The sequence below is a fragment of the Littorina saxatilis genome, linkage group LG16, assembly GCF_037325665.1.
Source record: "Littorina saxatilis isolate snail1 linkage group LG16, US_GU_Lsax_2.0, whole genome shotgun sequence".
NCBI classification, from domain to species: domain Eukaryota; kingdom Metazoa; phylum Mollusca; class Gastropoda; order Littorinimorpha; family Littorinidae; genus Littorina; species Littorina saxatilis.
In genome coordinates, this window is record NC_090260.1 from 54,386,544 (window position 1) to 54,400,088 (window position 13,545).

Consider the following 13,545-nt stretch of genomic DNA (forward strand, 5'->3'; position numbering starts at 1 on the left):
CACAATGACTGATGACATGTCTACAGTGTGTGTCATGACAAGGGAACTCACCGCTTGATAGAGACACAATGATTGATGACATGTCTACAGTGTGTGTCATGACAAGGGAATTCACCGCTTGATAGAGACACAATGACTGATGACATGTCTACAGTGTGTGTCATGACAAGGGAACTCACCGCTTGATAGAGACACAATGATTGATGACATGTCTACAGTGTGTGTCATGACAAGGGAATTCACCGCTTCATAGAGACACAATGACTGATGACATGTCTACAGTGTGTGACATGACAAGGGAACTCACCGCTTCATAGAGACACAATGACTGATGACATGTCTACAGTGTGTGTCATGACAAGGGAATTCACCGCTTCATAGAGACACAATGACTGATGACATGTCTACAGTGTGTGACGTGACAAGGGAACTCACCGCTTCATAGAGACACAATGACTGATGACATGTCTACAGTGTGTGTCATGACAAGGGAACTTACCGCTTTATAGAGACACAATGACTGATGACATGTCTATAGTGTGTGTCATGACAAGGGAACTCACCGCTTGATAGAGACACAATGACTGATGACATGTCTACAGTGTGTGTCATGACAAGGGAACTCACCGCTTCATAGAGACACAATGATTGATGACATGTCTACAGTGTGTGACATGACAAGGGAACTCACCGCTTCATAGAGACACAATGACTGATGACATGTCTACAGTGTGTGACATGACAAAGGATCTCACCGCTTGATAGAGACACAATGACTGATGACATGTCTACATTGTGTGACATGACAAGGGAACTCACCGCTTCATAGAGACACAATGACTGATGACATGTCTACAGTGTGTGTCATGACAAGGGAACTCACCGCTTGATAGAGACACAATGACTGATGACATGTCTACAGTGTGTGTCGTGACAAGGGAACTCACCGCTTGATAGAGACACAATGACTGATGACATGTCTACAGTGTGTGTCATGACAAGGGAACTCACCGCTTGATAGAGACACAATGACTGATGACATGTCTACAGTGTGTGTCATGACAAGGGAACTCACCGCTTCATAGAGACACAATGACTGATGACATGTCTACAGTGTGTGACGTGACAAGGGAACTCACCGCTTCATAGAGACACAATGACTGATGACATGTCTAGAGTGTGTGACGTGACAAAGGAACTCACCGTTTCATAGAGACACAATGACTGATGACATGTCTACAGTGTGTGACATGACAAGGGAACTCACCGCTTCATAGAGACACAATGACTGATGACATGTCTACACTGTGTGACGTGACAAGGGAACTCACCGCTTGATAGAGACACAATGACTGATGACATGTCTACAGTGTGTGACATGACAAGGGAACTCACCGCTTGATAGAGACACAATGACTGATGACATGTATACAGTGTGTGTCATGACAAGGGAATTCACCGCTTCATAGAGACACAATGACTGATGACATGTCTACAGTGTGTGTCATGACAAGGGAACTCACCGCTTGATAGAGACACAATGATTGATGACATGTCTACAGTGTGTGTCATGACAAGGGAACTCACCGCTTTATAGAGACACAATGACTGATGACATGTCTACAGTGTGTGTCATGACAAGGGAACTCACCGCTTCATAGAGACACAATGGTTGATGACATGTCTACAGTGTGTGACATGACAAGGGAACTCACCGCTTCATAGAGACACAATGACTAATGACATGTCTACAGTGTGTGACATGACAAAGGATCTCACAGCTTGATAGAGACACAATGACTGATGACATGTCTACATTGTGTGACATGACAAGGGAACTCACCGCTTCATAGAGACACAATGACTGATGACATGTCTACAGTGTGTGTCATGACAAGGGAACTCACCGCTTGATAGAGACACAATGACTGATGACATGTCTACAGTGTGTGGCGTGAGAAGGGAACTCACCGCTTGATAGAGACAAAATGACTGATGACATGTCTACAGTGTGTGTCATGACAAGGGAACTCACCGCTTGATAGAGATACAATGACTGATGACATGTCTACAGTGTGTCATGACAAGGGAAGTCACCGCTTCATAGAGACACAATGCCTGATGACATGTCTACAGTGTGTGACGTGACAAGGGAACTCACCGCTTCATAGAGACACAATGACTGATGACATGTCTACACTGTGTGACGTGACAAGGGAACTCACCGCTTGATAGAGACACAATGACTGATGACATGTCTACAGTGTGTGACATGACAAGGGAACTCACCGCTTCATAGAGACACAATGACTGATGACATGTCTACACTGTGTGACGTGACAAGGGAACTCACCGCTTGATAGAGACACAATGACTGATGACATGTCTACAGTGTGTGTCATGACAAGAGAACTTACCGCTTGATAGAGACACAATGACTGATGACATGTCTACACTGTGTGACGTGACAAGGGAACTCACCGCTTGATAGAGACACAATGACTGATGACATGTCTACAGTGTGGGACGTGACAAGGGAACTTACCGCTTCATAGAGACACAATGACTGATGACATGTCTACAGTGTGTGGCGTGACAAGGGAACTCACCGCTTGATCGAGACACAATGACTGATGACATGTCTACAGTGTGTGACATGACAAGGGAACTTACCGTTTCATAGAGACACAATGACTGATGACATGTCTACAGTGTGTGACATGACAAGGGAACTCACCGCTTCATGGAAACACAATGACTGATGACATGTCTACAGTGTGTGACATGACAAGGGAACTCACCGCTTCATAGAGACACAATGACTGATGACATGTCTACAGTGTGTGACATGACAAAGGAACTCACCGCTTGATAGAGACACAATGACTGATGACATGTCTACAGTGTGTGACGTGACAAGGGAACTCACCGCTTGATAGAGACACAATGACTGATGACATGTCTACACTGTGTGACGTGACAAGGGAACTCACCGCTTGATAGAAACACAATGACTGATGACATGTCTACAGTGTGGGACGTGACAAGGGAACTTACCGCTTGATAGAGACACAATGACTGATGACATGTCTACAGTGTGTGTCATGACAAGGGAACTTACCGCTTCATAGAGACACAATGACTGATGACATGTCTACAGTGTGTGTCATGACAAGGGAACTCACCGCTTCATAGAGACACAATGACTGATGACATGTCTACAGTGTGTGTCATGACAAGAGAACTCACCGCTTGATAGAGACACAATGACTGATGACATGTCTACAGTGTGTGTCATGACAAGGGAAGTCACCGCTTGATAGAGACACAATGACTGATGACATGTCTACAGTGTGTGTCATGACAAGGGAACTCACCGCTTGATAGAGACACAATGACCGATGACATGTCTACAGTGTGTGACATGACAAGGAAACTCACCGCTTCATAGAGACACAATGACTGATGTCATGTCTACAGTGTGTGACGTGACAAGGGAACTCACCGCTTGATAGAGACACAATGACTGATGACATGTCTACAGTGTGTGACATAACAAGGGAACTCACCGCTTGATAGAGACACAATGACTGATGACATGTATACAGTGTGGGACGTGACAAGGGAACTTACCGCTTGATAGAGACACAATGACTGATGACATGTCTACAGTGTGTGTCATGACAAGAGAACTCACTGCTTCATAGAAACACAATGACTGATGACATGTCTACAGTGTGTGACGTGACAAGGGAACTCACCGCTTCATAGAGACACAATGACTGATGACATGTCTAGAGTGTGTGACGTGACAAGGGAACTCACCGCTTCATAGAGACACAAGGACTGATGACATGTCTACAGTGTGTGACGTGACACGGGAACTCACCGCTTCATAGAGACACAATGACTGATGACATGTCTACAGTGTGTGACGTGACACGGGAACTCACCGCTTCATAGAGACACAATGACTGATGACATGTCTACACTGTGTGACGTGACAAGGGAACTCACCGCTTGATAGAGACACAATGACTGATGACATGTCTACACTGTGTGACGTGACAAGGGAACTCACCGCTTGATAGAGACACAATGACTAATGACATGTCTACAGTGTGTGACATGACAAGGGAACTGACCGCTTCATAGAGACACAATGACTGATGACATGTCTACAGTGTGTGACATGACAAGGGAACTCACCGCTTGATAGAGACACAATGACTGATGACATGTCTACAGTGTGTGACATGACAAGGGAACTCACCGCTTCATAGAGACACAATGACTGATGTCATGTCTACAGTGTGTGACGTGACAAGGGAACTCACCGCTTGATAGAGACACAATGACTGATGACATGTCTACAGTGTGTGACATGACAAGGGAACTCACCGCTTGATAGAGACACAATGACTGATGACATGTCTACAGTGTGTGCCATGACAAGGGAACTCACCGCTTCATGGAAACACAATGACTGATGACATGTCTACAGTGTGTGACATGACAAGGGAACTCACCGCTTCATAGAGACACAATGACTGATGGTGTGTCTACAGTGTGTGATGTGACAAGGGAACTCACCGCTTCATAGAGACACAATGACTGATGACATGTCTACAGTGTGTGACGTGACAAGGGAATTCACCGCTTCATAGAGACACAATGACTGATGACATGTCTATTGTGTGTGACGTGACAAGGGAACTTACCGCTTCATAGAGACACAATGACTGATGACATGTCTACAGTGTGTGACGTGACACGGGAACTTACCGCTTCATAGCGACACAATGACTGATGACATGTCTACAGTGTGTGGCGTGACAAGGGAACTTACCGCTTCATAGAGACACAATGACTGATGACATGTCTACAGTGTGTGTCATGACAAGGGAACTTACTGCTTCATAGAGACACAATGACTGATGACATGTCTACAGTGTGTGTCATGACAAGGGAACTTACTGCTTCATATAGACACAATGACTGATGACATGTCTACAGTGTGTGTCATGACAAGGGAACTCACCGCTTGATAGAGACACAATGACTGATGACATGTCTACAGTGTGTGTCATGACAAGGGAACTCACCGCTTGATAGAGACACAATGACTGATGACATGTCTACAGTGTGTGTCATGACAAGGGAAGTCACCGCTTGATAGAGACACAATGACTGATGACCTGTCTACAGTGTGTGTCATGACAAGAGAACTCACCGCTTGATAGAGACACAATGACTGATGACATGTCTACAGTGTGTGTCATGACAAGGGAAGTCACCGCTTGATAGAGACACAATGACTGATGACATGTCTACAGTGTGTGTCATGACAAGGGAACTCACCGCTTGATAGAGCCACAATGACCGATGACATGTCTACAGTGTGTGACATGACAAGGAAACTCACCGCTTCATAGAGACACAATGACTGATGTCATGTCTACAGTGTGTGACGTGACAAGGGAACTCACCGCTTGATAGAGACACAATGACTGATGACATGTCTACAGTGTGTGACATGACAAGGGAACTCACCGCTTGATAGAGACACAATGACTGATGACATGTCTACAGTGTGTGTCATGACAAGGGAAGTCACCGCTTGATAGAGACACAATGACTGATGACCTGTCTACAGTGTGTGTCATGACAAGAGAACTCACCGCTTGATAGAGACACAATGACTGATGACATGTCTACAGTGTGTGTCATGACAAGGGAAGTCACCGCTTGATAGAGACGCAATGACTGATGACATGTCTACAGTGTGTGACGTGACAAGGGAACTCACCGCTTCATAGAGACACAACGACTGATGTCATGTCTACAGTGTGTGTCATGACAAGGGAACTCACCGCTTCATAGAGACACAATGACTGATGACATGTCTACAGTGTGTGTCATGACAAGGGAACTGTCAGATATGACATTTATGGGTTTTATGTATGAACATGTATGTAATATGAGTACTTAATTAATGATGAAATGATGCTGTTATTAGTATGCATTAATTGACAGAAGTAGACTCGTATCGCGAAAAACATTATTATTGATTCGCATGCCTGTTGGACCATGATTATGGGGCCTGTACTGTTACCTGTAGAGCCGAGTCTCCAAGCACTCACGTGCAACAGGTGAAAAACCTGAATGTCCATTTTTTGTAAGGTGAGCTGTTAGACTTGTCGCCAGTCACCTAAGCTGTTAGCTTCACTTGCCCATTGAACATGTAAGCGGCAAGTCGGGGAAGATTCTTTGCTCGCGTGCTCAGGTAAACTATTTTTCATGATATGTTTTCGCTAAGGAACACTAGTATGTTTATGAATGATCATTATTAATATTCGCTGCTATGTTAACTTAAGTGTTCATTGTACTAGTTCTTAATTTGGATATTCTCAATAGTTGTTTAATGTGTGGATAAATAACTCGGACATGGATGGGAATTGATATTAGTATTGTCAGTAGTTATTTAAGAATTCGTGTGTGTGTGGTTGAATGTAGAGTGTAATTACAGCCCAGGGTGAATGATGAGTGAATTACTGTGTGTGTTATGCCTATGGAATACTGACTCAAGAATTACTTTCACAGGAGTCTTCCCAGAGACAGAAGACGGAATTCGCGAGAGCTTGTTTGACCATTCAAGCAGACGCATGAAGAGATGAAGATGCACGAAGCAGAGCGACGTGATCTACTAACCGGACTTCACGAACCACGCCAGGAGTCGCCGCGTCGGCTGGGTGATGGAGAAACAGAGATGAACTACACTACGCTGTTCTGGTGATGGGGTAACACATTAATTTACTCATCTAGAACCCTGGGCGTATTGTGTATATGTGTGTGTGAATCCTGAACGTTGATATATGTACATGCTTTACCAGTGAGCTATATAAACATATTGAGCTCCACGTATTTTCTTTTATTGTTGGAATGAATCGGAGGAGAATAACGAATGCGTATAAATGAAATAGTAGCCTTCTGACTGACAGTCGGTATTGTAGATAATTCATTCCTGACAATTGGTGACCCCGTTTTCTCCAGTGTATGTGTCTTTAACAGATTGTAGACTGTTAACGCACACTTTTTGAAGATTTTTTCATTGTATGTTTGCTTGACTACGTGTGTAAGCATATCTGTAAACACACATTTTGTGAAGAATGTTGTTACAGTGGTGAAGTGTTTTCATTAAGTAACTCTTACAGTATTGTGATTTTGTATATATATTATCACCATGAGTGACGATTGGGATTTGTGGATGTCTCGTGGGAAAGAGCTAGGTCTTAAAGACAAAGACTTAACCGGTTTTGTCCGTGAACAGCAAAACATTGCTAGAGATGAACGGAAAGAAAAAAGAGAGGCAGAAAGTGCTCGACTAGAAGTGCATGAAAAGCGAGAGACAGAAAAGGAGCTTGCCAGACTAGAAGTCGAAAAAGAGCATGAAAAGCGAGAGACAGAAAAGGAGCTTGCCAGACTAGAAGTCGAAAAAGAGAAACTAGAAGTTGAAAAAGAAAAAGAGCAGACTAGACAAAGCGAGTTAGATCTCGAAACGGAAAGGGTGAAAAAGGAGAGATCAGACGTTAAAGTTAGTCAGTCAGACAGTTCTAGACCTTTTCATCCAAAATTGCCTATGTTCGATGAAAACAAAGACGACATTGATGCATTTTTGTTTCGGTTTGAAACACACGCTTCGGCATGCGGCTGGGATAAGGGTAAATGGCCTGTCTACTTGGCTGCTTTATTGAAGGGTAGTGCCTTGTCGCTTTATCATTTAATTTCAGGAGAACAAACCCTTTCGTGGGATGTATTGAAGTCTCATCTTCTTCGTAAGTTCCAATGCACAGAGGAAGGTTTCAGAGAGCGTTTCAGAGCTGTTCGTCCCGAGATGGGAGAGTCATTTTTAGCGTTTTTAACACGCTGTCGTCATTTGCTCAACCGATGGACTGAGTTGTCTGGTGTTTCCAACACTGCCGAAGGTTTACAAGACTTGTTTTTGCGTGAACAGATACTTCAGAGTTGTACAAAGGATTTGGCCGTGTTCTTGAGGGAACGTCAGCTGGGTGACGTAGCTGCGTTATGTGAAGCAGCTGAACTTTACCGTGAAGCTCATCCCAACAAAACCTTAGCACGGAAATCAGATGTTTCTATATTTTCAGCTGGAGTTGGAGTTGCAGATTCAACAGGGTTTAACAACGGGGGCAGTGGTTCTCGAGGTTATCGAGGAGGCCGAGGTTCTTCGGGTACAGGTCGAGGTGAGTTTCGAGGACAACGCAGGGGTGCACGTAGAGGGACCATTAAACAGAGTGATGTCTGTAGGATCTGTGGGGGTCAAGGTCATTGGGCGAACCAGTGTGCTTCGTCTAAAAACTTTGCTGAAACATTTAGCTCCGCTGTTAGCGAACACGTTCTTGTTTCAGAGGGACAACCTGGCCTACATCTGGAAATAGGAACCATCAATGGTTTTTCAGGGACAATCTTGCGGGACACAGGATGCACTACTGCTGGTGTGAAACGGGCTTTAGTTCGTGATGATCAGTTCACAGGGCAGGAACAGCGTTGTCGGTCTTTTGGGGGACACATTGAGACATTTCCCTTGGCTGAAGTGGTTGTGGACTCGCCTTATTTTGCAGGTGTTCTGACGTGTTGCGTCATTGACGATCCTGTGGCAGATCTTATTCTTGGGAACCTACCAGGTGTTGTTTCAGTATCTGGGGGATGTGTGGGCTCTATTGTTCCAGACGCTGTCGGACTAGTGACTACCAGGCTACAAAACGGAGAAAGCCGAAGGTTCAGTGAGACCGTTAAAATCGGTACCTTGTGTTTTTACTGATGTAACTCCTGAGAAGTTAGCTGATATGCAAACCAAAGATGAATCACTGAAGAAGTGCTTCGAGCAAGTTCAGGGCGATTCGCAGGTCACAGATCAGAGCAAACCTTACTTCATCATGAAAGATGGGTTACTTCACAGAGCATTTTGTGAGAAGACTGAGATCGTCTTTCAAGTTGTTGTCCCTACTTCTTTGAGGGAACAAGTTCTCCATACCGCCCATGACGCTCTCATGTCGGGTCACTTCGGTACCAGAAGAACGTTAAAGAGGATCTTGACCCAATTCTTTTGGCCAGGCGTCAGGCGTGACGTAGGCAAGTATTGTAGAACGTGCGATGTGTGTCAGAAAACGTCTTCCAAGGGTCGCGTTCCCACTGCTCCTCTTTAGAAGATGCCGCTTATCGACGTTCCTTTCAAGAAGATCTGTATTGACTTGGTCGGTCCTTTTAAACCTGTATCTTCGACTGGATTCCGGTACATTCTGACGATAGTGGATACAGCGACTCGTTTCCCCGAAGCAATTCCATTGAAGCAGATTGATACTGTTTCTGTTGCTGAAGCACTGTTTTCAGTTTTCTCGAGGATGTGCTGTCCTCAGGTCATTGTCTCTGATTGTGGAACGCAGTTTGTTTCTGATCTCATGATGGAGATATACAGACTTTTGGCAATCAAGTCGATCCACACTTCTCCTTACCATGCTCAAGCAAATGGGTTAGTCGAACGATTCAACGGAACTCTGAAGAGCATGTTGCAGAAGGTTGTCCAGGAGCGCCCAACTGACTGGGACAGATACGTTCCTGCACTCCTGTTTGCGTATCGTGAACTTCCAAATGTCAGTACAGGCTTTTCTCCCTATGAGCTTCTCTTTGGGCGCGCTCCAAGAGGCCCAATGTCTATCTTAGCGGACTCATGGACAGGGAGGACTGATGGAGATGAAGCCAAACCTCTATATCAGTATGTCTTCGATTTGAGGAACAGAATCGCTGATACGTGTGCTCTGGCACAATCGAATGTTCGTGATGCTGCTCGTATTCACAAACATTACCATGACAGGAAGGCCAAACTTCGTACTTTTGTACCTGGGGATGAAGTTCTTGTACTCTTAACTGCTGACAGCAACAAGCTTCTCATGTGCTGGAAAGGTCCATTCAAAGTGATTGAGGTGGTTAGCCCTGTTGACTACCGCATTGATCTCAACGGCAAACACAAGGTGTTTCACGTCAACATGCTGAAGAAGTATGAGAGACGAGTTTTGACAGCAGCTGTTGCTGAGGAAAGAGAGTTAAGTACTGGTCCAGTTCCTGATGACCAGGAATTCTCAACATTGATGTCTGACTCTGATCAGAAGGCAGATGCGTGTTCGGATCACGTCTTGGATCCTGTTTGTGCTGTCGCTGTGTTGTCTCCTGAAATCGAGGATGAGGTTGTCTTGCCGACAATTCCTGCAGTTACGGGTGAATCTGTCAAAGATGTTCACTACTCTGACGATCTTTCTCATTCAAGACGTACTGAACTGGAAACCGTTTTTCAGGAATTTTCTGAACTTCTTACAGACAAGCCGGGAGTTACAAAAGATGTCGATGACCACGTCATTCCTTTGACAAGCGAGTGTCCTGTATATAGGAAACCATACCCGTTGCCATGTGCGTCTAGACAGACAGTTGAGAAGGAGATCAAATCCATGCTGGATTTAGGCGTCATAGAACCTTCGAAATCTGCGTACTCTTCGCCTATTGTCTTGGTGGCGAAAAGAGACGGATCAGTTCGTTTTTGCATTGATTTCCGCGCCTTGAACAAGATCACGCATTTTGATGCCGAGCCGATCCCTGACCCGGATGAGTTGTTTTGTAGTCTTGCTGGAGCAAACTTCTACACGAAGATTGACCTTGCAAAAGGCTATTGGCAGATTCCGATCAAGCCGGAAGATAGACATAAAACAGCTTTCCAAACTCCTCTTGGGTTGTTCCAATGGGTTAAAATGCCATTTGGACTGGTCTCAGCTCCAGCAACTTTTGCTCGGATGATGCGGAAGCTTAATCTAGCAGAGAACTCAGCAGTCAACTTTTACGATGACATTCTCATTGCTACGCAAACATGGTCAGACCACGTGAAGCAGGTTCGGGCTGTTCTGAGCAAGATGCTGAGATTTCGTCTCACTGCTCGACCATCCAAACTGTTTGCTGGGTTTTCTGAGTTGGAGTTCCTCGGACATGTTGTCGGTCGAGGATATCTCAAACCAGAGGACGGGAAGGTCAAGAAGATTTTGTCTGTGAATCGGCCAACGACAAAGAAGCAGGTTCGTTCCCTGATGGGGTTGTTAAGTTACTACAGGCGATACGTCCCTAACTTTGCAACTTTGACAGCTCCTTTGACGGATCTAACCCGAGACGATCATGGCAAAACTATCACATGGACGGCAGAATGTGATTCTGCGCTGAAAGCTGTTCAGGAGGTGCTGTCTACTCTTGCCTGACCTGAGTTAAGATTTCGTTGTGAGAACTGATGCAAGTTCGACAGGTTTGGGTGCAGTTCTTCTGCAGGAAAAGGAGGGTCTTCTACATCCTGTTGCTTATGCCAGTCGAAAACTGCTTGATCGAGAGTCCAGGTACTCCACCATCGAACGTGAATGTCTTGCCATTGTTTGGGGACTCACAAAGTTCTCGCGCTACCTGCTTTGCCGGGAATTTGTCATACAGACGGATCACAGGCCACTCACATACATGGCGTCATGTAGGCTCAAGAACAGTCGTGTGATGCGTTGGGTGTTGTCTCTTCAGGAGTTCGTTGTTCAGCCGATTGCAGGCCAGTGCAATCAGTTTGCGGATTTGTTGTCTCGATCAGTCTGTGATCAAACTCTTTGAACAAGAAGAAAAATGGACCTGGAAGTCAGATCTGTTTGTATAGAACTGTATATATACAAGTAGTGACGTTGACACTTTGAGTGGGATGTACTATCATGGATGATAACATTTGTATGGTGTTATCGAGTTAAGAAATGAGAAATCTTTTATGCAGCTTTCTACTTGAAGTGGGGGGCATTGTCAGATATGACATTTATGGGTTTTATGTATGAACATGTATGTAATATGAGTACTTAATTAATGATGAAATGATGCTGTTATTAGTATGCATTAATTGACAGAAGTAGACTCGTATCGCGAAAAACATTATTATTGATTCGCATGCCTGTTGGACCATGATTATGGGGCCTGTACTGTTACCTGTAGAGCCGAGTCTCCAAGCACTCACGTGCAACAGGTGAAAAACCTGAATGTCCATTTTGTGTAAGGTGAGCTGTTAGACTTGTCGCCAGTCACCTAAGCTGTTAGCTTCACTTGCCCATTGAACATGTAAGCGGCAAGTCGGGGAAGATTCTTTGCTCGCGTGCTCAGGTAAACTATTTTTCATGATATGTTTTCGCTAAGGAACACTAGTATGTTTATGAATGATCATTATTAATATTCGCTGCTATGTTAACTTAAGTGTTCATTGTACTAGTTCTTAATTTGGATATTCTCAATAGTTGTTTAATGTGTGGATAAATAACTCGGACATGGATGGGAATTGATATTAGTATTGACAGTAGTTATTTAAGAATTCGTGTGTGTGTGGTTGAATGTAGAGTGTAATTACAGCCCAGGGTGAATGATGAGTGAATTACTGTGTGTGTTATGCCTATGGAATACTGACTCAAGAATTACTTTCACAGGAGTCTTCCCAGAGACAGAAGACGGAATTCGCGAGAGCTTGTTTGACCATTCAAGCAGACGCATGAAGAGATGAAGATGCACGAAGCAGAGCGACGTGATCTACTAACCGGACTTCACGAACCACGCCAGGAGTCGCCGCGTCGGCTGGGTGATGGAGAAACAGAGATGAACTACACTACGCTGTTCTGGTGATGGGGTAACACATTAATTTACTCATCTAGAACCCTGGGCGTATTGTGTATATGTGTGTGTGAATCCTGAACGTTGATATATGTACATGCTTTACCAGTGAGCTATATAAACATATTGAGCTCCACGTATTTTCTTTTATTGTTGGAATAAATCGGAGGAGAATAACGAATGCGTATAAATGAAATAGTGGCCTTCTGACTGACAGTCGGTATTGTAGATAATTCATTCCTGACAGGAACTCACCGCTTCATAGAGACACAATGACTGATGACATGTCTACAGTGTGGGACGTGACAAGGGAACTCACCGTTTCATAGAGACACAATGACTGATGACATGTCTACAGTGTGTGACATGACAAGGGAACTCACCGCTTCATAGAGACACAATGACTGATGACATGTCTACAGTGTGTGTCGTGACAAGGGAACTCACCGCTTGATAGAGACACAATGACTGATGACATGTCTACAGTGTGTGACATGACAAATGAACTCACCGCTTCATAGAGACACAATGACTGATGACATGTCTACAGTGTGGGACGTGACAAGGGAACTCACCGCTTGATAGAAACACAATGACTGATGTCATGTCTACAGTGTGGGACGTGACAAGGGAACTTACCGCTTGATAGAGACACAATGACTGATGACATGTCTACAGTGTGTGACATGACAAGGGAACTCACCGCTTGATAGAGACACAATGACTAATGACATGTCTACATTGTGTGACATGACAAGGGAACTCACCGCTTCATAGAGACACAATGCCTGATGACATGTCTACAGTGTGTGACGTGAC

The 13,545-nt window shown here is 44.5% G+C and overlaps 2 long non-coding RNA genes across 2 annotated transcripts; both read left to right on the plus strand.

Annotated features, from left to right (window-relative positions):
- Positions 1 to 6,167: 6,167 nt before the first annotated feature.
- LOC138951251 (uncharacterized) lies at positions 6,168 to 6,920 on the plus strand. The gene is made up of 2 exons (XR_011451073.1): positions 6,168 to 6,286; positions 6,604 to 6,920. It is a non-coding gene; the product is annotated as an uncharacterized lncRNA (long non-coding RNA).
- A 5,204-nt stretch (positions 6,921 to 12,124) lies between these two features.
- LOC138951252 (uncharacterized) lies at positions 12,125 to 12,862 on the plus strand. The gene is made up of 2 exons (XR_011451074.1): positions 12,125 to 12,228; positions 12,546 to 12,862. It is a non-coding gene; the product is annotated as an uncharacterized lncRNA (long non-coding RNA).
- Positions 12,863 to 13,545: the final 683 nt, after the last annotated feature.